The following is a 25,738-nucleotide window of genomic DNA, read 5'->3' as shown; positions in this document are numbered from 1 at the left end:
TTTTTTTTTTTTTTTTTTCCTTTTACTCGGAGCATGGTCGCGATGAATCCTTCGACATCAAACGATTCTTTCTCGAGGCATAGTTGTCGGCGGCCATTGTCACGCTGGATAACGCGTTATGTAAAGCGCGACTTCTCTTAGCTGTATATATACCTTGTTCTTTCTCCTCCCCCTCCTTCTCGCCACCTCCCTTTTTCTTTACTCCTTCCATTTTCACTAACCGCGTTGCCTTCGCTAACCGCGTCCTTGATCGCTTTTCCTACTTGATTCTGGCCGCCAAAGGGGAATCCTATTTTCGTTCGATAATATTTGCGCCTCAAAGATCATACAATATGTGTGTATGATGACGTACATGCCTATCAATATTTTTATCCATACGATTTCTATGCGAGATGACTATGATAACGTGACGTCTTCATCGATCTCCTTCCTTTTTTTCTTTTTTTTTGTTTTTCCCTTTACTCTTTCTTTTCTTTTCTTTTCTTTCTTTCTTTCTTTCTTCTTTTTTTTTCTCTTTTCCTTTCTTCATTTTTCTCTTCTCCGCAAAATCTCGCGGAAACTTTTGCGGAATTGATAAATCATGTCTCGCGCGTATCGTTTTAGTGACTTTTGAATGCTTCTCATTATTACGTTAAAAGTCTTACAATGAAAGAAAGAAAAAAAGGAAGAAAGAAAACGATTGAGGGAATAGAGAGAGAGAGAGAGAGAGAGAGAGAGAGAGAGAGAGAGAGAGAGAGAGAGAGAAGAAATGGAACATGGAAAGAAGCAAACGGAGTAAAACGAATAGCCGTCCTCCAGTTGACTCCTGCGAATCGATCCTTCGTCATATTCTTCTGATAATATTTAATTTAAATTCTATGCCGCGTATTCACCGCGTAATATCGTTGTCGATGGTGCCTCGAAGTCCGTTTAAAACGCGCTCGCTCTGCAGGTAATCGACTATTTTTTCTTTCTTCTTTTCTTTTTTTTTTTTTATGAAAGGCCTCTCTCTCTCTCTCTCTCTCTCTCTCTCTCTCTCTCTTTCTCTCTATTCTCTGATGCGAGAACAAGATCGCAAATTAGTCGTGTATTTTCTCTTTTAGAAAGATGATTCATCGATGACATATTAACGTATAAGGAGAATGAAAAGCAATAATACCGTTTAATCAGATCGTCCCTTTCATTTCTTTCTTCCTTTTCTATCTTTCTTTTTTGGTTTTTCTTTTTCTTTTTCGTTTGATTTCATTTTATTCAATCATACAAATTTTACTTATTAACACAGTAATTTTATTCATATGTATTACTATATGTAGAAATAGAAAAGAAATCGTTTATTTAATTCGTAGAAATCATAATATATAACATAATGATAATGCCTGATATATGATAAGAAAGAGAAAAGTTTACGTAGATAGAGGAAAAAAGAAATATAAAATATATAAAAGTGTTCATTAGACTTTATTATATTAAGATCACAAAAGGAAAAAAGGAAATAAAAGTAATTCAAGGGAATAGAAATATTCTTGAAGTGAGCTTTATTTTTTTAAAGATGTTATTATAAAGTCGTTAATGATGATGATGATGATGACGACGATGATGATGATGATGATGATGATGATGATGATGATGTGTTCTGTATTCTGTTCGATGCCTACGTATTTGCAAACTTCAAGGCGCCATAAACTCGATGAAATATCGACGAAAAATTACATTGTGGATACTCGTTGAATTCATATTTTTATTCTCTTAAACTTTTGTTAGCCTTAAAATATCGTTTTCCGTTAAATAAAAAAAAAAAAAAAGAAAAAAAAGCAAAAGAAAGAAAAGAGAAAAACATGTTTATAACTTCCCTATCTTGACAATAGTATTTTCTATGTTTTTTGACACGAACACGAATTAACTCCACTGCGCCTATGATAAATTGAACGAAAAGAATTAAAAACAGATAAATTCGAAGGATAAATATTTTTTTTTTCTTTTTTCCTTTTCTGTTTTTTCTTACACGAGATTATTATGTCGTATATTCAAAGTATGCTTTTACTTGTATACCCTGATAATTATTTGTTCGTTAGGACGTGATTTATGCGACGGTGGAGGGACGGGAAGAGGGGAAACAAATATTTTTTTATCAAAAATTCAAAAGCAATGATCATTCTCGTAAAAAACAAAACGAAAAAAAAAAAAGGAAAAAGAGAAAACGAACTTCCGTCGTTCGAATATACCCTTAAGATCAACAAAATCGGACAAGAATTATGGCGAATCTTAACGAGAATTCATGGTGTTAAACAAACCCATGCAAACCCATAGAGAAAGAAAAATCTCCCCACTTTCTCCTCTACCCCCCTCCACTCCATAAAAAGAGGAAATGTATTGATATTAGCGAGTCGATAAAACTTGGACAAAATGGCAGGAGTATAAAAGTATAGTAAAGGTGGGTAAGTTCAGAGAGAGAGAGAGAGAGAGAGAGAGAGAGAGAGAGAGAGAGGAGAGAGGTAGAAAAGGAGGGAACAGTGTAGTGTAGTTGAAAGATTTGAAAGATGAAACTGTAGTGTGGACTCTCTTTCGAGATCTCCTTCTCTCTCTCTCTCTCTCTCTCTCTGCGTCCCTGATGGAGAGAGGAACTCGGAGGATCCCGCCACTCTTTGAGTCACTCTCGCTTCGCGCATTGTTTACAGAGTGATGAGTCTTCACGCTGGCGCGAGTGCGCGCCTCTCTCTTTCTCCATATCCGTCTCCCTCGGTCCCATTTCATTCCATTCTTCCGCGTTCCCGCCATTGTTCCGTCCTTCCTTTTATACGGAATAAAGTATCAAGCGGCCCGGCACAATGTACCCCTGTCTTTCTGGGCTTCCTTTATCTCTCTCTCTCTCTCTCTCTCTCTCTCTCTCTCTTTCTCTATCTATCTATCTATCTATCTCTATATCTATCTTTCTCGTTCTCGTTCTCTCTCTCTCTCTCTCTCTCTCTCTCTCTCCATTTATCTTCTTTTTGCGATATCTTTGTAACGCCATAGTTCGTTTTAAGAAGTAGTTAGAGAACGTTCCTAAGCCACAAAAATTTTCTTATCCCCCTTTTTATGATTTTCCCTCTTACAATCTATGAAACCACACGTCGGCAGGCATGTCAATATGCGTTGTAAAGTAAGTACTTACGTTGCATGACTTTTTTCATCGTGAAAAATTCAATCATTTCTAAGAACGAAAATGTTCAATGGTAAGTCAGCCGACACAAGAGAGAGAGAGAGAGAGAGAGAGAGAGAGAGAGAGAGAGAGAGAGAGAGAGAGAGAGAGAGAGAGAGAAAGGGAACGGTAGTATTCGCGAATTCTAACGTGAAAAATTTTATGAAAGGAGGAATTCAAGGGTAGGAAGAAGTGGAAGGAAAAGGAGAAGAGAAGAAGAAAGAGGAAGAGGCAGTAGTAGTAGTAGTAGTAGTAGTAGTAGTAGTAGTAGTAGTAGTAGTAATAAAAGAAGAAGATGAAGAAGAAAAGAAGATGAGAAACGTGCTCGTCGATCGTCTTCTTTCTCTTCGAGCAACCGCGGTTGTAAGATAGCGTAGTTGCTAGAAAGAAAGACTACTACTGTGCACCACCCGCTACCCCATCAAAAGGTATTTAAATCCTCGACTCTTGGTGCCTCGTAACGCCTCGTAATCTCGTTCGTGGCAAAAGAACTCTTTTCTCTTCTTTATCCTTCCTTCTAGTTCTTCTTCTTTTTCTTCTTCTTCTTCCCTTTTCCCCCCATCTTTCCCCCCTAACCTTAGACTCTTTCTCTCTCTCTCTCTCTCTCTCTATCTTTCCCTTTTTCTATATCTTTTATGTTAACGTGGAAGGAAAGAGAATCCTTCTCCTTTCGTATCTTTCGCTTCGCTTGGGTCCACGGTATGTATCAGTCAGTCTCGTAGAGTTGCACCGCACCCTACCCTATCCCCCACTCTCCTTCTTCTCTTCCTCCTTCTCCTCCTCCCCCGCATGCTGCTATTTGCTAATAAGACTCCTTTCAGCGTGCACCTGGCCTTTGGAAAAGACGCCGGCGTTCGCAGTGCCGGCCGTACAATTCGTGCAATTTAATGCGATCTGAATGGTCGTAGTGAGATGGTGGTGTTGGTAGTAGCAATATTGGTGGTGGTGGTGCTAGTGGTAATGGTAGCGTTAGTAGTAGTAATAGTAGTAGTATTAATTAACAGACGAGTTCCATTTACCAACTCGGGAGTCGCACTCGCTGTCCATTCTTTCGTCATTGCGATTGTACGTACACCAACGCTTTAGATGATCATGACGATGAGTAATCATAACGTAGAAAGAAATAGATAGATAGATAGAGAGAGAAGGAAGAGAGACAAGTGGAAGGAGAACTTTACCACGCGTTGATCTTTCGCAAAAGAAAAAGAAATAAGTATGTATATATATATATATGATGTATGTATGTATGAATATGTATACGCGACATCGTTAACGTAGAGTGGAATTTCTTTCCAATTCTATACTACATGAACCTGTACTGTGCTGCAACGTATGCCAATGCACCGATGAATACCTGGAAAATGTCTTTTTTGTTTTTTTTTTTTTTTTTTTTTTTTTAGAAGTAATTCAAAACCCCTGACTCTTCCCAGGAATATATATCGATGCTTTCATGAATGCCGCCGATGTAATTGTGCCTATCATTTTGCTTAATATAATCTTACCCAACTGGCATCGCCACTCCTCACCCTTCTCTCTTCCCTTTCACTCACTCTCTCTCTCTCTCTCTCTCCATTCCCCGCCTAAAGTGTTCCATAAGGAGTAGAACGAACAAACGTTGCGTAGTTCCCTCCTACTCTACTCATCCCCAGGGATGATTTGACCGAATCCACAGTCACGCAAGGGTGCCTCGAAGGGGCACGAGACTTTACTTGTCATGTATATATTGTATAGGTATATATATATATGTATATATGTATGTGTACATATTTATACATATATCTATCTATCTATATGAGAATATGAGCTATGAAAGCAGGAATTATCGTCGTTAGTCTCCATCTACAGAATTAAGTATTATGAATATATATATATATATACATCTTATATATAGACCGAGGAAAATTGTATATTTTATTTAGAATCTTATACGATCACATTTTCAATTCTTTTTTCTCTTTTCTCTCTTTCTCTTTTTTTTTTATTTTTAATTGTTTCTTTTTTTTTCTTGTTTTTTTTTTTTTTGACATCTATTTCGCAAATAACGAAGGTATTTCAAAGAACATACTGCGTTCGCTAACTCGCAAGTTTTCCTTTATCATACGACCTATGTATATATGTGTATATATATATATATATGTATATATATATACATATATATATATATATATATATATGTACTCATTAGAGGCTATTGTTTCCAATTTTTTTTCTGATTCGATCATAACAAGTGGCAATTAAACCTACGCGAGTAATAAGTGCTGCCGGTCAACAACAGTAGTAATAGCATCGATAACGAAACGAAAAATCGTAAAGAGTGAAGGACGCGAGGACGCGAGGACGCGGGAGAAAGGTGCTGGAACCTGCGAAGAAAGGTGGCGTAGAAAGAGAGAGAGAGAGAGAGAGAGAGTGATTGTGGAAGGGATGAGAGGGAGAGTGGAGGTAGAGAGAGAGAGAGAGAGAGAGGAACTCTAAAGAGACGACGCACACGACGGCCAGGCGCTCGTGCCGGTACATTCACGTACACGACGCTGCGTGACGTCACCGCATTGTTAGACGAGCAAGCATTGTAGTCACTATTGTGAGTCTCCGCCATTATTCTAAGACAATCGTCTGACACAATGAGACGGACGGGGAGGATGAGCGAGGCGGCCGATTCTCTCTCTCTCTCTCTCTCTCTCTCTCGCTCTATCTTTTTCTCTCTCTCTTTCTTTCTTTCTCTTTCACCACCCTCTCTGGTTTTCTTTATCTTTCTCTTTTTCCGTCTCCCTCTCGCATTAAACGCGCGTATACCGGTCCACTCTTCGGCCGGTACTTTCGGTATTCTTTTGCATAGTATTGCAAAGTCCTATCGTCTCTTCCATTCTTGCGTTCCTTCTTTGGTTGGTTGATGGTTGGTTGGTTCGTTGGTTGGTTGGTTGGTTCGCCGTTCGTGACTCTGCTCCAGCGATACAAAGATATTGAATGCCAGGAGAAAAGAAAGAGGGGAGGAGAATGGTAAGAAAATCCCCTATGAATTATCCCATTATTATATTCTCTTTCGCATTTCGAAGGATCGATACACTTTTCCTACACTTCTTTTCCTTCCTTTTCACCTCCGTCTCTTGTCAATATTTTCTGTTATGCAAATGATTTATTTCGATTCGAAGAAGTACATTATTGGAACTGTAATGTGCGAGAGGATCGATCGATCGATAAAACATTCGGAAGGAACATGATGAATCGGAGTCTAATCGAATCAATCGTAATTAAACAAAGTCGTTTCTCGAGCTCTCTCTTGACACGGCGCGTCGTAGTCTTTGGTCCTGCCTGCTTTTCCTTCATTATCTTTCTCTCTCTCTCTTTCCCACCCCTCTCTTACCCCTCCTTTCTTCTCATCACCCATCCACCCTCTCTCTCTTTCTCGCGCGTTATCCCTCCCTTCGTTCCTCTCTCTCTCTCTCTCTCTCTCTCTCTCTCTCTCTCTCTCTCTCTCTCTCTCTCTCTCTCTCTCTCTCTCCTTTCTTCGTGCCTCGTCGTGGAAGTGCAGGGGATGAAAGGAGAACAAGAGAAGTACAGACAATGGATTCGGCTCGCGGCTGTGTTGGTGGCGCTGCATTGTCGCTCGGCATTGTTGCGGCCCGGTTATTGTGTCGCTGTTTTGTGACCGATCGCAAGGTGGCGCGCCTCGTGGGCACGGACCCCCGGCCACGATCGTTAGGCACGTCCGCGATTATTTCGGAGAACGATCGTTCGACGATAAACCTGGGACGAAAGAGGCGCCTCCAGGAAGGTCGCGTTAAGGCCGCGAAGCGAAAAAGAGAAAGAAAGAATAATAATAATAATAATAATAATAATCGGTAACCTTTGATAATAACAACGATTGTTATGATTCGTTGCGTACTTGGTTACGTATCCGAACACTAATGGATAATGGGATCATACGATTTGTCGGATATAATGTTTTAATCGTACGAAAAATATATCAAATTATAAAATTTTATATCGATGTAAATCATTTAATCTTCGATGACATTTAGAAGTGATCGCTTGTACATTTTTTTTTCTTCTTTTTTTTTTTTTTTTTTTTTTTTTTTCTTTTTATTTAGACGCAAAGATAACAAAGTATCCTTTCTAACGGATATACTACTCGTGTAAAGGAAGAAGAGAATTTCTAGAGGAGTAACGGTAGACCGTGGTAGCTGGCCTTCGTTGCCACGGAGTTGGTGCTTCCAGGCGCCGTGGAGAAGGCCATTGTGAGAGCCTTGCAACGGGCATTCATGGGAATGAATGTGCCCTCCGGAGCGACACAGTCTCAGATGTAAGACACAAGAAGCATAAAAGAGTTGCCATTATGCGAAGCTTAAATAACAGTTGCGCGCGAGCGAGCTACTCTTAGGTCGACGGCGACGAAACGACACTGACGATGACGAAGACGTCGACGGGGACGTCGACGAACGAAACGTCGTCGTATACACCAATGAAGAAGAGAGAGTGAGTGAGAGAGAGAGGGAGAGAGAAAAGTGCTTGCATTCTGTAAGCCGGCAAATTTCTATGGACCGTTTGTGGCGCTCCTCCTGCTTCGCGTGCGGCTACTTCTCCCTCTTTTTCTCCTCTCTCTCTCTCTCTTTCTCTCTCTCTCTTTTTCTGTCTCTCTCTCTTTCTTTCGTTCTTTCTTTCTTTTCCTCCCCTCGCTCGCCATGCTCTTTTCCTCTTCGGAAGTTCTTTCTTCTATCTACCTCTTCTTCCTCCTCTATTTCTTCTTCGTCTTCTCTGCATCTTCTTACGCTCCTTACCCTTCTTTCCTGCCGCTTCTCCTTCTTCGTATTTTCTTTCAAACTCTTTAGAGCGCGTTCTCCCTCTCTCTCTCTCTCTCTTTCTCTCTCTCTCTCTCTATACTATTGCCAGTAGAGAGAGCCCGCTTTACAAAGATGACGACAAGCAAGAGTCGCGACGCCGCGCCGTCGGGACGTATTTTTATCGTCGCAAACGTGCCCGATGTTTTTTTCTTTTTCTTTTTTTTTTCTTTTTCTTTCTTTCTTTTTCTCTTTCTTTCATTTTCTTTTTTCGTTCTATTCCGCTGCACCTGTCGCTTCGTATATATATATATATATATATATATATATATATATATATATATATATACACACACATAGACTATTTATTAAATGCTAATTATCAGCAGTGCATTCTCGCGCAAGTCGAGAAGAAAATTCATATAGAAAAGATTTAGTACGAAGCGACTGATGGTTGGATGAGAAGGAGGAGGAGGAGGAGGAAGGGGAAAGGAGAAAAAGAAGAAACAACGCGAGAATCCAATGTAGGAGAGGGAAAAGAGAGGGAAAGGGTGGAAGTGGAACTTCCGTAAGACGATACTCGAGCGCTCGAGTATTTCCCCTCTCTTTTGGCCGTGTCTTTTAACAGTACGGCGAGGGATGCTACGAGAATCCGTTCGTCTCGAGTGTAGTACATTTGCAATTTAAACTTTGACTCGAGCATCTTGACACCTTCAGCGTAATTAGAGTGTTGTTTGTAGGTTCGTTTTTAAGAGCGCTTTCAGTATTTTTATCCTTCGAATTCTTTTTTTTTTCATTCTTGTGTTTTTTTTTTTTCTTTCTCCTTTTTCTCTTTCGTCCTTTCACGTTTAATTATTATCGAGAAATTCATTATGAACAAAATCGTTCATTTCTTATTATCGATATTTTATAATTCGCGATTGATAATTAATGCACGTTAATTCGATAGAAAATTTATTGAATAAAATATAATAAAAATAGGGATGGTCAATAATCCGAAGAGCGAAAATGTATCTCCTTGAACGCACCGAAAGGCGGTGTGAGAGAAGCTTAAGTCGAAGCAAGTAGAAACAACAGGTGCACGCCAGACGAGTCGTGCCGGTGGCCCGGGGGGCTATATCCCTCAACCCCTTGACTCGCAACCCCTCCAGAACTCGCGGTTGTGTCAGGCGTTGGCCTCTGGCATTGCAGTTGGTAGCACGCGTTACTCTCCATCCCTGATCTCTCTCCTCTGATCCCTCCAGTTTATCCCGCAAAGCGGTTACTCGCCTTTCGCTTCTACCCTGAACATTTTCACTGATCTTTTCGCCTCGGCCAAAAGCAAGGGTCCGTCGATCAAACTTTCATCGTATCTTTTACATCGACTATTCACTCTTAATTCGATTTTTAAATAATAATATACGAATAATTGATAGTTTAATATAGATATAAAAGAAACAAAACATTCTTTTTTATTCTTTATTAAATATATAACCTTAGTTATATATTCGTTCGGGCAAATCGCTCTCGTCTCATCTAGATGAGAATTTTAAATGACTTATTTGTCAACATTTAGAAATAAATTATAAAAGATTTAGAACTAGGCGCGTGTCGTTTTTTCTTATTTTTTTTTTTTTTTTTTTTTTTTTATTTCTAGTCGTCGTTCTAACGCATGTGTATGGTGCGGACGAAGAGTCGATGGTGTAACGCGGGCTGCCTGGTGGATCGAGTAGTAGTTGCGCGCGCCCTTATTCGACTCTTTTGTCTAGGCGTCCATTCTCCGGCACATTATCAGGCCTATTGTCCCTCACATTGTTACCCCTACCACGTCGTCTCATTGTTTTGCAATTTCCCCCACTTAACCGATACGACCGCCCTACCGGCAGCATCACCAGCACCATCGCACCACCTCGTCGCGCGTTCTCTCCTCTTCCGCTTGATGCTCCAACCCTTGAGCCTCGCCTTTTACCCCTCTCTGATACCTTCACTCACTCACTCACTTACTCACTCACTCACTCACTCACTCACTTAGCTCACTCACTCACTCAGCTCACTTACTCTATCCTTTGCGCGCGTTTAGGAAATTCGTGAGGGTTTCGCGTGCCTCCAAGAGATAACGAGACAATTCTTCTTCCACCCTTCTCTCTCATTTCATACTATATCCGTCCCACTTAAAATTGACTATTTCGTCGTAGGAAAATCAGGGTATTTCGAGATCGACGAACGTCGGAATGATAAAACGCGCAGTTGTATGCTTTTATTTTCGCGATTTCAGAAAATCGTATACCGATTCGCGCCAAGTGGTTCATTCAAAGCGCCTCCCACGTATCTATCTTTCGACAATAGATGCGTGCTGAACGGAACGAGGCAAATGTATAAAGCGAGAAGTATATGGAAGGAGCTTAAAAATGTAGATCCTCCAATGAGGAAAGAAGGGAAGAGGGAGAAAGAGAAGCCGCGGTCTCTCTCTCTCTCTCTCTCTCTCTCTTTCTCTTTCTCTTTCTGTATCGCTCATCGTCGCCTGTATGCAACGGGCGAAGTTTCGAAACGAGTATATTTCAGTCACCGCGGTAACCAGGCAAAACGGATGCCTGGAAAACAATAATTAGGAACGCCCGGTGCGCGAATCCATATAACGTACAGTTGAGAATATATTTCAGAGCTTTCAGCTTTAGTCTCCCTCCTCCCTTCTTTCAGCGAGCTGCCTCCCAGTCGCGCCGAGAGTACCACCCGCGAATGGAAGCCCTTGGAACTCCGTAAAATAGACAAAAGCCTCACTGCCGAACAACTCGTCTATTCTACTGCACGGTTACGAGCGAACGAGCTTGAGCGTATAACATATTCGCCTGGATTCTGTTCCTTCCACTCTTTCTCGCTTTCTCTCTTTCTCTCCCATTCTCTCCCATTCTCTTTCTCTCTCTCTTTCTCCCACTCTTTTTTCTACATCTCTCTTCTCGCTCACACCCATTCTCAATCCCTTTACCATCTATCCATTCCTCCTTCCTTTACGCAACACGACCACTACCGCACACATCCACGTGCGAGCTCTTACACCGTATCGTCTGATTCCGTCGCAGCAGTTACCAACTTTTAACAGGTTCCTCTGTCCAGGGACTACTGTTAGCTACGTATAAACGGCTTCCACAGACTGCAAGCATTCGTTTTCTATAGATTATTAGCAACGAAAAATTTTTAAAAGTAATTTCTCGTTTAACCTATCACTTTGTCCTTTTTACCAATTCGATCTTATGGAAATATATATATATATATATATATATATATATATCGTGATATTTATAGAAATATCGTACGAATCGTATATAAAATTGACAGGAAGCAATTAACGCGGATTAGCTGAATTAAACGTATGGATTAAATATCGAGAGTGTGCGAGTGATATCGACTGTCGAATCGTTTCATCAAACGTCGCACGTTCGGCAATTTTCTCGCTCGTTTGTCGGGACGAGCAGCAGGAAGCTTTACTCCCCGACATCGGGCACGTTTCTCTCTCTCTCTCTCTCTCTCTTTCTCTCTCTATCTATCTATCTATCTATCTATCTATCTATCTATCTCTCTCTTTCACTCCCTAATACGTCGAGCCACGACGTGGCTCGTACGCGCGAATATCGTTCGCCGCGATGGAATTATGGGTAATGCTTTTGCGACGACTGCATTCGCGTTATTGCATTACACGTCGTTTGCGTACGAGCACTCTCTCTCTCTCTCTCTCTCACTGACTGTCTCTCTCTTTCTCTCTCTCTCTCACTTACTCACTCAGTCACTCACTCACTCACTTACTCGCTCTAACATATGCAGATACTACGGGGTTGAGCGAGCGAGAAAGACGGATGTTTGGAAACGTGCTCGCGCGCTCACAGCTTTCTCGACACACACATGTGAAGGCACGTTTTCGCGAATGCTCTCACCAATACGTAGGACGAAGGAACGAGCTTTTACTCGTACGGAGGTAACTCTGGCATCCACCAACATGAGCGCGGAGGCAAACGAGGATGAGCACAATAGCGAAATACACGTGGTATGCTCGTTCCGTGCGGCACAATAAAGGAACCACCGGCATATACCTGTATGATAATGCGAGGAGAAGCGCGTTCACCCTCCTTCCTCCTTCCTACCTCTTCTCTATCTCTACCTCACTACTTCTCTCTCCCTCTCTCTCTCTCTTTCTCTCTCCCTCTCTCTCTCGAACTGCATCGAGCTTCGGTGCATCGTCGACGTTCCTCGTTCTCCTCATTCTTCTCCTCCACCTCCACCTCCTCCGCTTCCTCCTCTTTCCTCTTCCTACCTCTATACGGGCCTTCCATTCTGTCCCGTTCGACGCTTCGCGCTCGATATTGCGTGCTTCGTATGCAGGAAGTTCCTACCAGGGAGCCAATGTCAATGACGAGTATCCAGGCGTGAATGCAGTGGTAGTGATCGAGGAGGACTACTCTCTCTCTCTCCCACTCTTTCTCTCTTTTTTTTTCTCTCTCTCCCTCTCTTCCTCCTTTTTTTATTCTTTCTTTTTCTTTTTCTTTTCTCTAGATTTCACCTTCTCTATTTCTCTCTATCTCTCTATCTATCTCTGTTTATTTCTCTTTTCTAAATCAATTTCGTAATTGTCGAATAAGCTTGTATCATCGTGCTCCTATATATATATATATATATATGTATTTCGATTTTATTATATTAAACGAACGAGACACCTAATCTAACCGCTCGAGTTTATAGTTACGGTTAGAATGAATCGACGATCAACGAGGTCCAGTTCATTCGTCGGGCTATCGTTAAACGAATTTTATCGATATTAAATTAGAAATTTGTGAAATAACTTTAACGAGGAATATCCATTCTGAAATAATAATGAAAATTTAGACCTTTTGCTTTTTTGTTTTGTTTTTTGTTTTTTTCTTCTTTTTCTTTTTTAATCTGATCAAGATAATCAGATCAATTACGAAAATATTCAGTCGTAAATAATAAATTCATCAGGTTTTCGAAACAAAAAAAAAAAAGAAGAAGAAAAAAAAGAAAAAAAATTATTTCCTTAATTCATCTTTGTCATGTAATAATAATAATAATAGATATCGATATCCATAGGTTGGTCAGTAAATCTATTTTAATTATATTAGGTCGATAGGAGAAGTCGACATAAGGTAGAAAAGACCAATGGATTTTATTTGACGGATCACGACTTTAGTTTTCCGGGGCGAGGAGGTTATTAGAGGGAAAACAAAGAGTTCGTCATATCCTGGTCGAGAAAAAGAGAAAAAGAGAGAGAGAGAGAGAGAGAGAGAGAAAGAGAGAGAAAGAGCCCGGGCTTTGGAATTACTTTTAACGAGTGTCTCTCCTCGTCGTGGAGCTTATTCGAGGTGACAAATGAATATCGAGGGCCGTCCGCGAATGAATCGGCAAAGTCGATCGTTCGAACCGACGACGAACGTAACGTCGAAGGGTGTGGGTGGGCAAAAGGGAGAAGGTGGCTTTTCGGGGCGGCACGGTGGTGGTTATGCCGGTAGTGGTGCGGTAACAATGGCTCGCCGCGCTTGTGGTCGGCACAATGCTGGCTTGCCTGACTTCTTTGCGTGTCAAATGACTGAAAAGCCAGTGGGGAGTGTACGACGCCACTGCCACCACCGCCACCACTGTCACCACCACCACCACCACCACCACCACCAACACCACCACCACCATCGTCACCGCCACCGCCACCACCGTTCGTTTCTACTGCCTGTGGTAGAGACGGCAGAGAGGTGGACTCCGCAGGGGTTGCAGGAGGAAAAAGGGGTAGCGTTACCGGAGAAGAAGGTGGAGGAGAAGGAGGAGTAGCAGCAGCAGCAGGAGAAGCAGGAGGAGGAACACGGTGGTATGAAAGGCGCGCTTTGTTTGGAAACAATGCCGATACTCTGCTACATCCTCATCTCCATTCTTCGCCTTGACGCAGCGCCGCTCCGAAAAGGGTTGCCTTTATTCATCCCTGATTAAAGTTATAGGTTATTTTCGCTCTGTTTCGCCGGGAAATCCGTCCTCCCGAGAGTCTCTAGTCTCTGCCCTTTTCGTCGCGATCCTGCTTTTCGTACTTCTCTCTCTCTCTCTCTCTCTCTCTTTCATTCTTTCGTCCGGTGTCGTTGAGACTCTTCGAGCGATTTACGTTCATTTTCATTTTTTCTTTTTTTTTTTTACTTTTATCGTTTTCTTTTCTTTCTTCTCCTTTTTTTTTTCTTTTATTTTTTTTCTTTAGATACAAATGAAATAAAGCGAAGCTCCATTTTTCGCAGTAATATTCGATTTCGAATTGAAATTTTCGCTAGATGATAATTTCAAAGGTTACTTCGAAATGTCAAATGCAATGGCGTACGTCGTTTAATTAGGCCAACTTCGAATCGGTGCATTGAGTTTCGACTTAATTCGGCAAAGCACGTTCAACGTCATCCTCGTGGAGACTTTGTCCAACGAACCATCCTATTATCCCTTCGCGCTTTTCCCCGTGTGCTTTCCGGCTTGCAAAAGAAGAGAGCAATGGATGGGGGTGGTAGGAGGGTAGGAAGAGCGAGGGGGAGGAGTCGTTCGGTCGCGGGGAGAGACGTCGTCGAAGGAAAGCTCATAACAAACTATTGAAAAGCCGACGAATGAAAAATCAATGGCGAATGGTGGTGGTAGTGGTGGTGGGCACGAGCCGGACCGGACCAGGGACGGATATATACAGGGTGGTCGGGGGTGGTTTGGTGAATGGAATATTATTGGGGCATCCTTTCACGCGGACTCGACGGAAGCTAGAAGACCTCATCTGGCGGGCTGTATGGATGCCGTTCGCTCCGGCAATGCCGCCTATTGAACCGTCCTTTATACATATATGTATGTATACCAATACGTTCTCACGTAAGTACTAACACGCGCTTATCCTTGCACGCACGCTTCGCAAGCGTGTGGCACACGCGCCATCTTCGAGTGTGCCAGGTTACGTAGAAAGGCATATACAGTACATACAGGTGTGCCGGCGTTCGCTGTGAGCAAACGCGTAACTCGTGTTGCTGCATCATTCGTTCGCACGTACACGAACAAATCCGTATGTGTGTTGGGGTCGTCGCGCGTACGTGTAGGTTCTTACATTTCATGATTTATCACGCAGCTTTCAGCGGGCCTCAAAGCACCCTGAAAGCGCGCAGATTGATAAAAGAAATAATAGAGGACGCGAAATAGAGGGACTCGATCAGATAGGAGAAGAGAGCGCGAGGAGAAGGGTGCCAACGAGGGTTGGATTTGGCACGAAGCAGAGAAACGACGACGATGACTAGGAGAAGGAATAGAAGAGGTGGGGGGAGGGTTTGCAAGGATTCTCTTTTCGTCCCTTCAAACAGAAATGGTGCTCCATCCTTTAGATTCCCTTCTCTCCTTTAACTTGCGACACGCGACACAACTCGTACTTCCGCTTTTCGCTAACGTTCCGCGATAAACGTTTCCCTTCTTTTTCTCTTATGTGCTCTAGTGATCTTGATTCGATTTCTCTATGGGAATATATTCATACATATATACATATACATATATATATATATATATATATACACACATACATACGCTCGTTAGTTTTTGAGATTCACAGTTTAGATATTCCGCAGATCGATGTGAGCTGATAAGTGTATCCGTTAAGAAGTCATGATAATCTAATAGAATCGAAGACGATACACTTTCGTGCGGTTAGAACGTCGAGTGAAACAAAGAGTGTTGATAATGTGCGCGCGTGTTGGCAATGCGCTGGGGGGGGGAGGTTGGTGGTGGTCGAGAAACGATAGAAAGTTGCAAATGGGATGAAAAGGGGACGAGAGCATAGGCGAGAGATGGCAAGGGACGCGGAGAAAGACAAAAGGGGGAGGTAGAGAGAACTGTGAATCTCGTGGCAGCATTGTCACTCCATTCGCTGGGGTTGCAAAGTCGGGGGCGGTTCCGACGCCACCACCACCGGCATAGTTACCACCACCACCAGAAATATCGCTCCCTACCACTACCATTATCACCACCACCACCACCACTTTCAGCTTCGTACGTGGCGGCCAACACCGCCAACGCCAACCCCACGGGGTAATCTTGTTTTACTGCTGCCTTCCGGATTCTCTACCGAATCGACCGAAGCAGTTAATTACTCGTTAATTTACTCTTTCATCGCGTTATAATAATTCTCGGTGTATCGGTACCCGCATTGCCGTCGATGGATATTCGATATTTGCGTTGCCATTCGAAGTCGATACTATTGTATATGAATTGATCGTTTCGAGGACAATAATGTTTTCTTAGCAAATAAAATTATTCGAGAAGATTTTTTATTCATTTCTTTTGTTTCACATTGAAAACAGTATGATTGAAATATAAATGGGTATAATGAATGAAATTAATATATTTTTTCTTTCTTCTTTTTTTTTTTTTTTTTTGTTCAAACATTACGATATTTTAACTACAATTACAGATTTAGAAGTGGCGATGAATATAGTACTTTTGTGTCTAACATCATCCTTATTGTAAGCTATTCCGCAAGAGAATTCACCCTCCGTATCATTTTAACGGCAATAAAATTTTTAATCCCTATGCTAGGTAGGGTCTTCGTTTGGCATGGAACGAGGGTGACTTTGTACTTCTTGCATTATATAGTCATCAACCCCTTCATTGGGGTAGTCGTAACGCGTTCCAGAAGGGTTCGATTTGAACGAGCGATTTATCATTACCCCGATAACCAAACACCGATAAGGCGCTGGCAATGCCATCGAACCATCAGTTAGTATGGTGGGAAGAAGGGACGTATGATTTACTATTTCCTCAGCGCATCTGTTCGCTCAATTAACACCAAACCGATGCCATTTCGAAGATATCGATGAAAGGTCGTTTCGATAGCGGTCAAACGTATCCGTGCACAACTATTCCTATACCTTATCTAAAGTAATAACAATAAAAACGATATATTTTTTATGCTTTAAAATATATTCTTACACTCAATGCAATATCTTTTATTACCATTTGAAATTAATCGTTGAAAAAATTAGAATCAGAATTTTATTTCAAATTGAATATACAAATTAAGATAAAGAATATAAAATCTTTTGCATAATACGAGATACTACTTTTTAAATTTTATATATAATATTTATTAATGACCATAGCTATGTTGCGCTCAATGAATCGGAATTGTGAGGCCACTAGAGTTTTATTATGAAGCTTTTATTATCATTTAAAGACGGGTACGGTATTTTGTAAAAAAAATTAAAATTCGTTTACTCGGACACTTGGCCAGTTTATTCCTTTGTGATCAGGAATTTTGGGATTTTTCCAAAGAAAGTCAGGTAGTTGTTCCTTGACCATTCTTCCTTTACAAGTTTATCGTAATAACCTAACATCTGTGTTCTTAGGATAATCCAAAGAAATAACAAAAGACGGAATATCTTGAAAGGATAATCTTGAAAGGACATTCACTTTAATTTTTCAAAAATGTATTTCAGTCAAAAAAATTCACTAAGCTTACTATTTTACAATTTACAATTTTATTTTCTGTTATGATTAAGTTATGATTAAATCAGTTAAGTATTTATTTTTGTCATTTATCACGTACAGACTCGTCTGCAGTCACATAGTCTCAAGTTATTCTTAAACACATCTAATTTCGTGACGATTCCATATCATTTATTTATTATAAATTGTATAACACGCTAACGCTACCCTTTGTATTGATATTTAAATGCGTCGGATTCAAACCTATCGTCTTTTAATAAATTATTGTTTCGTGTAGGAACGATCAGTCTATTATTAAAATAATATTACCAATGTTAGTCAAGCAAAAGTAAACTCCGCAAACATTTTATCAAACATCATCTCTGTTCCTTCAAATTACTCTAATCCATTTTACCGATAAGTAAACATGAGTCGAATATTCATCTAACAACATTATAATAATTATATTATTATTATTATTATTATTATTATTATTATTATTATTATTATTATTATTATTATTATTATTATTAAACATAATATATGCATAACGTAATCGCTGTCACGTATCAAGAATAAAAAATCATTAATATTTTAATAAAAATCTAACAATATTAAAATTAACTTGCATTATTATACTTTATTCGAAATTCGAATCAAGTGTATCGATCCTCTCTATTTATAAGATCCAATTATAAGAGAAAGAGAAATGGAGAGGTATTATTAAATCTCTCCCCCTTTTCGACGTCATTTTTAATGCATGCGAATATAAAGATTGCCAAAGGCTATTTGACCGGTTGGATTATAAAAACGTGGATCGACCTTTGGCACGTGCTACTACTTCGTCAACGTGGGTGAGTGTAAAGTAAAAGTCGTTGAAATAATAGGTGGCCGTGCGTATTTTGGAACGGTTGGGACAGTTGATGCATGCGCGCGTGTTGTGTTGTGTGGTGTGGTGGTGGTGAAATAGCGGTAGAGGCACGTGCTTCGTAAAGTGCTTACGCAGGCAGGCACACAGCATATTGTTCAGTTGGGTTCCGAGGAGGAGAGAAGCGTTAGAGTCCGCTGGCAGGCTGGCATGCAGAAAAGCAGGCAGGCAGGCAGGCAGGCAGGCAGGCAGGCAGGCAGGGCAGGTAGGGCAGGCAGGCAGGCAGGCAAGCTTCGAAAGGGGTTGGATATTCGGGGGGCGTGGAGTCGAGCGGATGATGCGTGCGGTACCGATCTACCCTTTCACACGATGACAACGACAACCAGGAAAACAAATTTTCTCGATTTTTTTGTCCCTCTTTTTTTCTTCTCTTCCTTTTCTCTTCCCTCTACTTTTTTTTCTCCCCTCTTTTTTCTCTTTTTTCTTCTTTTCTTTTCTTTTTTTTATTCCTTTTTTTTTTTAAATCTCTTTTTTATTTTCCTTTCTAATCTACTCTTCCGTTTTTAAAAATGTATCGGTCTTCGTCGTTCGGATAATACTCCGTTCTCTTGTAATCAAATTTGAAAGAATAATAATTGTAACAAAATTTGCAAAGGAAGAAAAATAATTTTTATTTCAAACGTTTATTAAGATTGCTTTTTTAATAACACTTGGAAGATCATAAAGTATACTTTTTAATAAGTATGAAATTTAATAATGATAATTTATCTTGTATCTTTTGTCAATGTATGAAAGTAATCTGTCAATGTAAAAGATAAAAAAAAAGAAAAAAAAGGAAAGAAAAAAAAAATAAATAATGTTAGATTGCTTCGATGGTCGATACACATATGATATCATTGTCGATCATCCATTACAAAAAAATTCTTCCATCTTTGTCAATCTGATTAGATATATAATATATATATATTTTCTTTTTTTCTTTTTCTTATTAATGTACATAGGCAAAAAGTTTTTTTTTTCCTTTTTTTTCCTGACTAAAAATAATTTTTTTCTTTTTTTATAAAAGTTACCAAAAGTGCATAATGATGATTTGACAATGAGAGAGAGAGAGAGAGAGAGAGAGAGAGAGAGAGAGAGAGAGAGAGAGAGAGAGAGAGAGAGAGAGGGAGAGAGAGAGAGAGAGACGAACGTATGTATGTGTTACGAGTGAACCGCATTGAAAAGACCAAGACCTGTACGTCTTTCATTCCGTTTCCTATTAGAAGAAGATTTCTAGCAGCGTTGAAGTCGCGAGTTTGCCGCGCGGTAGCTCGACCGGTCTGAATAATCCATTCGCTGAGGAAATGTGAACGAAGACGGCGTACAATAGCCGCGTCTATTCCTCTTCTATCTTGGCTATCTCTCTCTTTCTCTCTCTCTCTCTCTCTCTCTCTCTCTCTCTCTGTCTGTCTTTCTCTCGTTGTCGTTACGGACCGTTCATTGTGACCGCGAAGCGGCACAGTCAGCTATTATGTTTATTAAGTTGGCAGGAGTAAAGACGATGTCAGTAGTGGTGATGGCAACACAGTGGTGGTAGTAGTAGTGATGGTGGTAGGGTGCTTTTGAGAGTAAAAGAGGAAGAGAGAAGAAGAAAGAGAGCAAATGGGGGTTGGTGGGTGAGAGAATTCGTATAGTACGTACGTGCAAAGTGCCGAGAGAGAAAGAAAGTGTGTGTTTGTGAGAAAGAGAGAGAGAGAGAGAGAGAGAGAGGATAGAGAAGAACGGAACAGTAGATGAGAGAAGTCAGTTATGGGGAAGAGAGAGAGAGAGAGAGAGAGAAGGTAAAAGAGGGTTGGATGGTTTAGAAGCAAGCAGGGGTGTATTGTTCCGAGCATTGTCTGCCCCATTGTGTGACATCACGGCCCGATAACTGCCGATAAGACCGTAGCGGTGCTTCGTCTTAGTGTGCGTGTCCCTCTCTTTCTCTTTTTCTTCGTGTACGCGCGTGCACGTGCTTTAAATCCGACAAGTGCATTCCTATGTGTGCGGCTTATACTACATGAAAAAAGAGTAAAGAAGAAGACGAAGACGAAGACGAAGAAGAAGGAGGTGATGGAGGAGGAGGAGGAGGAGGAGGAGGAGGAGGAGGAGGGAAGGGGAAGAGGCAAAGATATAAAAGAAATATAATGTATGTATAAGCTATCGAACCGTGCTCGCGACGGCGATGACGACGAGGACCGATGCAAGGGATGACAACGACGATGAGCGAAAAGGGAGGTCAAGTGTTCTCCCTTTTCTTTTTTTCTAACGACACTCGTCCTCTAATCGTTTTTTTTCCTTTTTCTTTTTGTTTTTTTCTCTTTTTTGTTTTGTTTTGTTTTGTTTTGTTTTGTTTTGTTTTATCCTTTTCCTCAGACCGGTTATAGACGTTTAAATCCTTTTTAAATGTTGCATTGAATTATCATTATTTATCGGCGTCGTTCGATTTATCAATCATTGCGATTCTTCAAATGAAGATTTTTCTTCGATATAATATTTGGTGGATTAATCGTTAATAAGTATTTATCTTTTTTTTTTTTTTTAAGTATGATATATTTAATACCAAAACGTTCTGATCGAGCGATTTCATAAGGTCACAGAATTTTTTTGCACACATTTAGGTATATATGTATGCATGATACGTACCGTATCATATACCTATACGATATTTCCATATACATTTTCAAGCGTATTTCCAAGCGTTCGTATACTTAATTTCTGGTCTCATTAGGACACGATTTCTGTTCTAGGTGCTCGAGTCTCAGAAGCTTTGCGGCACGGTAAGTGGCACTTTTGCCCTTTTCATAGCAGACGTGGCACGCGGTTGAGTAAGCGCTTAAATTCATGTTCTACCGACCGTTCAGGATATGGGAAAAGAGGAAGGAGGTGGACTTACGGAAAAGAGCGTTATCGAGAAGAAAGCAGTACCAACGTTCTTCCCTCTCTCCTTTAACATTTCCGCGTAACCCTCGACATCCGTCCTCGGACGAAACGCTCGTTTCTCTTTTCCGCTTTCGTGCATGGTTATCCAAACCTATGAGCTCTCGACCCCTCTAGAATATGAATAACAATCGAGAACTATTCGGAACGATGAAACGTGAGCGCAAGCAATGTCCATGACATATACACACATACGCACACATTTATATATAAATATATATACATATGTATATATAATATATATGAATGTATATATATATATATATATATATATGTATACATTGCCTATACAAGCGTCCACATTTTTATGTTAATCGGCCAATCGAGCGAGCGGAACGCCTTCGCCAACTTGGCTCCCATTTACTACGGTGCGAGCCGAGCTCACCGTTTCAATTTGTTCCGCGAGAAACGAGGATAGGGAAGTGGAGTATCTGACAAAGAAAAAGAGAGGAAGAGAAAGAGGGTGGGAGGGAGGGAGGGAGGGAGGGAGAGAGAGAAAGGGAGAGATAAAGAAAAAAAATAAAGAGAAAGAGAGAGAGAGAGAGAGAGAGAGAGAGAGATACACCAGGGGTGTCTTTTTTTGTCGGGAACATTTTTTCCACGATAATGCGAGCAAACACGAGGGTGTGCCGTGGTACGACCAAAGAAACGTGTATAGCGAGTCCCTTATGATTAATACTTTTATGAGCTATCGTGATATCGTGCAGACAAGATTATCTTTACCATTGTAGGGTATCTATATATCGAATTTTTACAAGGGATAGAGGAGAGAAAGAAGTAAATTCGTTTTCTTCTTTTCCTTTTCTTTTTTTTCCTTCCTTTCTCAATCTAATCATATGCTCTTATCTTTTGTTTACATTTCTCAATAGGCAATAAGTTAGTATCTATTAAGAAAATAAAAGAAGATAGATAGAAAGAAAGAGATACGATTATACTATAGGTATATATATTTTTTAAACGTAAAGGCAAAAAGTTTCTTGTTACTGTATCCATACAAAATGTAAATTCCTTTTCTGTCGAAGGCTCATCGCCCCGCGTCGTTACGCCGTGGTATATCCGCGCGCGAGTTTTAATTTCAGTACAGAGAAGCGTTTGAATGCCCCTCCCTCCCTCCTACCCCCCCTTCAAGTACGCTCGGCTGGTCACTTATTCACTATGCCATTCACCGTGGATTTCTTCTTTGGTGTGTCTGTCGGCTGGTTTCTTTTCTCTCTCTCTCTCTCTCTCTCTCTCTCTCTCTCTCTCCCTTTCTCTCTCTATCTCCATCTATCTTTATGTCTATTTCTTTTTCTCTCTTTCTAACGCTGCCCGTTAGTCGGCATAGAAACTAAAGCCGATCGTCGAATTCTCCTTCTGTGAGTTACAAGATCTCTCCCATCCATGTATTACATGTTGGCTATATAGTTAGATATGTATTATATGTATATATATATATATATATATATATATATATACATATATAGGTATACATTGGTAAGTTGTTTGCCAGTGTAAATGCGCGTAAAACTCACCCGCATGTACGATCCTTCGCCTTCCATCGTTCGAAATCGTTCGTCTTAAGGGTACCATGCTTGTTCCCGGTAAAGAACTTGTGTACGAAAGATAAAAAGAGAGAGAGTGAGAGGGGGTTGGGGGAGGAGGGGATGGACGAGTGAGTGGGAGTGCGAGAAAGGCGAAAAGAGATAAAGAACAGGGGGGAGAGTGAGATAGAAAGAGACATACACAGAGAGAGAGAGAGAGAGAAAGAGAGAGAGAGAGAGGCGCGGCAAGCCGTTTTGTGCGCGCCGCGCAAAAGATGCCTTTGAATCCTTAATTCCCTTTGAAACTCTCATTCTGGCAGCAAAATGGCGAGAACGAGCCGTATTCTTCGGCTGAATGACGTATTGAGCGAGTTTTGTATGCCGTTGCGTCCGCGTATGGCTCATCCACGGCCCATACTCGCGCTTATACGATACGTAATACGTTCTCTATTTTCTCCGTTAGTCGATGCTTCATCGCGTAGGAAGAGGTGCCACTGCCCTTTCTCTCCCTCTCCCTTTCCCTCTTTCTCCCTTTCTCTCTTTCCCTCTTTCTCTCTCTCTCTCTCTCTCTCTGTCTGTCTCTCTCTCTCTCTCTCTCTCTCTCTCTCTCTCTCTCTCTCTCTCTCTGCCTGTCTCTCTATCTCTCTCTTTATCTATCTGTCTATTTCTCTATCTCTTCTTACTTCTTTGCATTGCTTCTACCTTTTCCTACTTTCCTGCTTTTTTTTCTTTTTTTTTTCTATTTTTTTTTTTCGAGTCACTCGTTCTCCTCCATTCTTAAGTGATAATTCAGCAGAGGTGTTTCCGTTCCACGTTAAAGAGTATTTGGAAGGATTCGATAATTCAATGCTAATTTCTTCGGAAATGGCAGACATAAACTGGGCAAGTTCTCTTTGAAAACCAAAAAAAGGAGTAGAGAAAAAGAAAAGTAGGGAGGAAAAAAAGAGACACTTTTATTTGTCGTTCTCTTCTGTTCTTCGTATTTTTCGTACTATTATTATTATTATTATTAACAATGAAACGAGGATCGTCCTTGAGACACCTTTTCTTACATTCATGTCAAATACGACATAGGTTGAATGGCAAAAATTCCATCCTCCTCTCTTTTTTCTGCTTTTAGTTTTCACTTTTAGAAATTCTTTTACTTTTTAGAATCTCACTTGGCCATGGTCGGTTTTTCCATATAGACTCCATACCTATATAACCCTTATCCCCACTCCATTTTTCGTTCGTCTTAGATATTTTTATCCTTCTTCCGAGTCTCACTTGGTCATCGTCGTTTCTTCCATAAGGACGCGTACCCATCTCTAACCTCCATTTCTCGTTCATCGAATTCATAAGGACAATACAATATATATATTAACAAAGTGTTCAATGATATGATATTTTTGAAATCGTGAGGAATAATTCGGAGATTGAATTCAAATACGTGTTCTGTGAAAATTCTCTACGTAACAGAAAAAGATTAAAAGGGACAGGATAATTCGAAGAAGGTTAAAAATAGTTTTCGTTCAGTATAGTGCGTGGGAATAGTCCTGTAGTAAGCTAACAGTTCGATCAAGAAGAATGAACCTAAGGAAAGAAGAAAAGGAAGATGTAGAAATTAAAATAGAAGAGGAGGATGAAGAAAAAGAAGTAGAAATGAAAGAAGAGAAGGAAGGAATAGTTGTAGAAGTAGAAGTATTTTTAGTAGAACAAGAGGAGGAAGAAGAAGAAGAAGAAGAAGAAGAAGACGAAGAAGAAGAAGAAGTAGAAGTAGAGAAGGAGTAGAGATGAAAGTAGAACTAGAAGTAAAAGTAGAAGAAGAGGAAGAAGACGAAGTTCGCATTATCGGGCAGCTTTCTTGCGGATACAATTTCCCAACACAATTTTCTTTTCAGTCGAATCCACCGTCCGCGTTGGGCGCTGGATGTGGGTGGCAAATGGCAAAGTGATAGAGTGAGAGAACGAGCGAGCGAGCGAGGGGATGGCGGCAAAGATGGAGGGAGAGTAGTGCAGCCCATATTCGTGCATTGTGGCACGTTCCATCGCGTTCTCAACTGAACTGAACTCGACTCAACAGTGGAGGACACAATGGGCGGTATGAATAAGTATAACAGACAGACACCGGTACAGACAGACACAGGTAGCTCGGGCCGCAGTATGTGAATGAGGAACCCATTTGATAACACGCCTCCACAGCCACCCAGGTCCATTGTGTCGCTTCCTATTCAGCTGCTCTATGCCCTCTTCTCCTCCTATCCCCGTTCCCTCTGACTCCTGCGGCCCACCCCTCCATCACCACCTCCTCCTCCTCCCTCCTTTCTCCCTTCTTTTCCTCCCACTCCTTTTGCTATCATCGTGCAAATCTTGTCCTATCTGTCCTACGTTCGCGTTACGCACGTTTCCCTCTGAAGAAGAAGAGGAAGAGAAAAAAAAATACGCCCGAACGCGTCTGCTGTACCTGAGATCTCAAGCATTTTCATGAACAATCGGAAACGAATAGAGATAGTTCGATTCTATATGTACATGATATATATATATATATATGTGTGTGTGTATATATACACATATACATATATACGTACTCGTCCTGTGTGTACGATGAAGAGAAAATTTCGAAGGATACCGCTCGTTTCCCGTGGACCCGTTGCCGTCCATCTCTCCGCACCGCTCTGCACCGCATCGCGACGATGTGGCTGCGCCATCTATGTGTGTATATATGTACATACGTACGTACGTTTTGTGTGTGTGTGTGTGTGCTCCTCTGTGTAGCTTGTACATCGGCTACCGACAACAATGAGCCAGAGACAAAGGCTACGTACAATGCTGATGTTGAACTCGACTGATTTCGACGATTTTTGGCCTTTGCATGTGCATCGCGCGTTACTCGACAATGATTCCCGCATACGTAATCATCGCTATGGGCACGCTACCCTGGTGCACTCGCAAAACAGTGGTTCTCATTCCTACATTCTCATGTAGAATCCCCCTCTTTACCTCCCTTATATCGATATCACCTCTTCATTCTCGATTAATC

General features: G+C 40.9%; 1 long non-coding RNA gene across 1 annotated transcript in view; it reads left to right on the top strand.

The window, feature by feature from the left end:
• Window positions 1–25,738, top strand: part of LOC146873260 (uncharacterized) — a 157,751-nt gene that overhangs the window by 6,893 nt on the left and 125,120 nt on the right. Inside the window, exon 2 of the long non-coding RNA XR_014982242.1 lies at window positions 21,010–21,039. This is a non-coding gene — a long non-coding RNA (uncharacterized LOC146873260). The remainder of the gene's footprint in view (window positions 1–21,009; window positions 21,040–25,738) is intronic.

Source organism: Vespa mandarinia, chromosome 1, assembly GCF_050613455.1.
Source record: "Vespa mandarinia isolate Hongniang chromosome 1, ASM5061345v1, whole genome shotgun sequence".
Classification (NCBI taxonomy): domain Eukaryota; kingdom Metazoa; phylum Arthropoda; class Insecta; order Hymenoptera; family Vespidae; genus Vespa; species Vespa mandarinia.
This window is presented reverse-complemented; position numbering and strand designations above follow the sequence as displayed.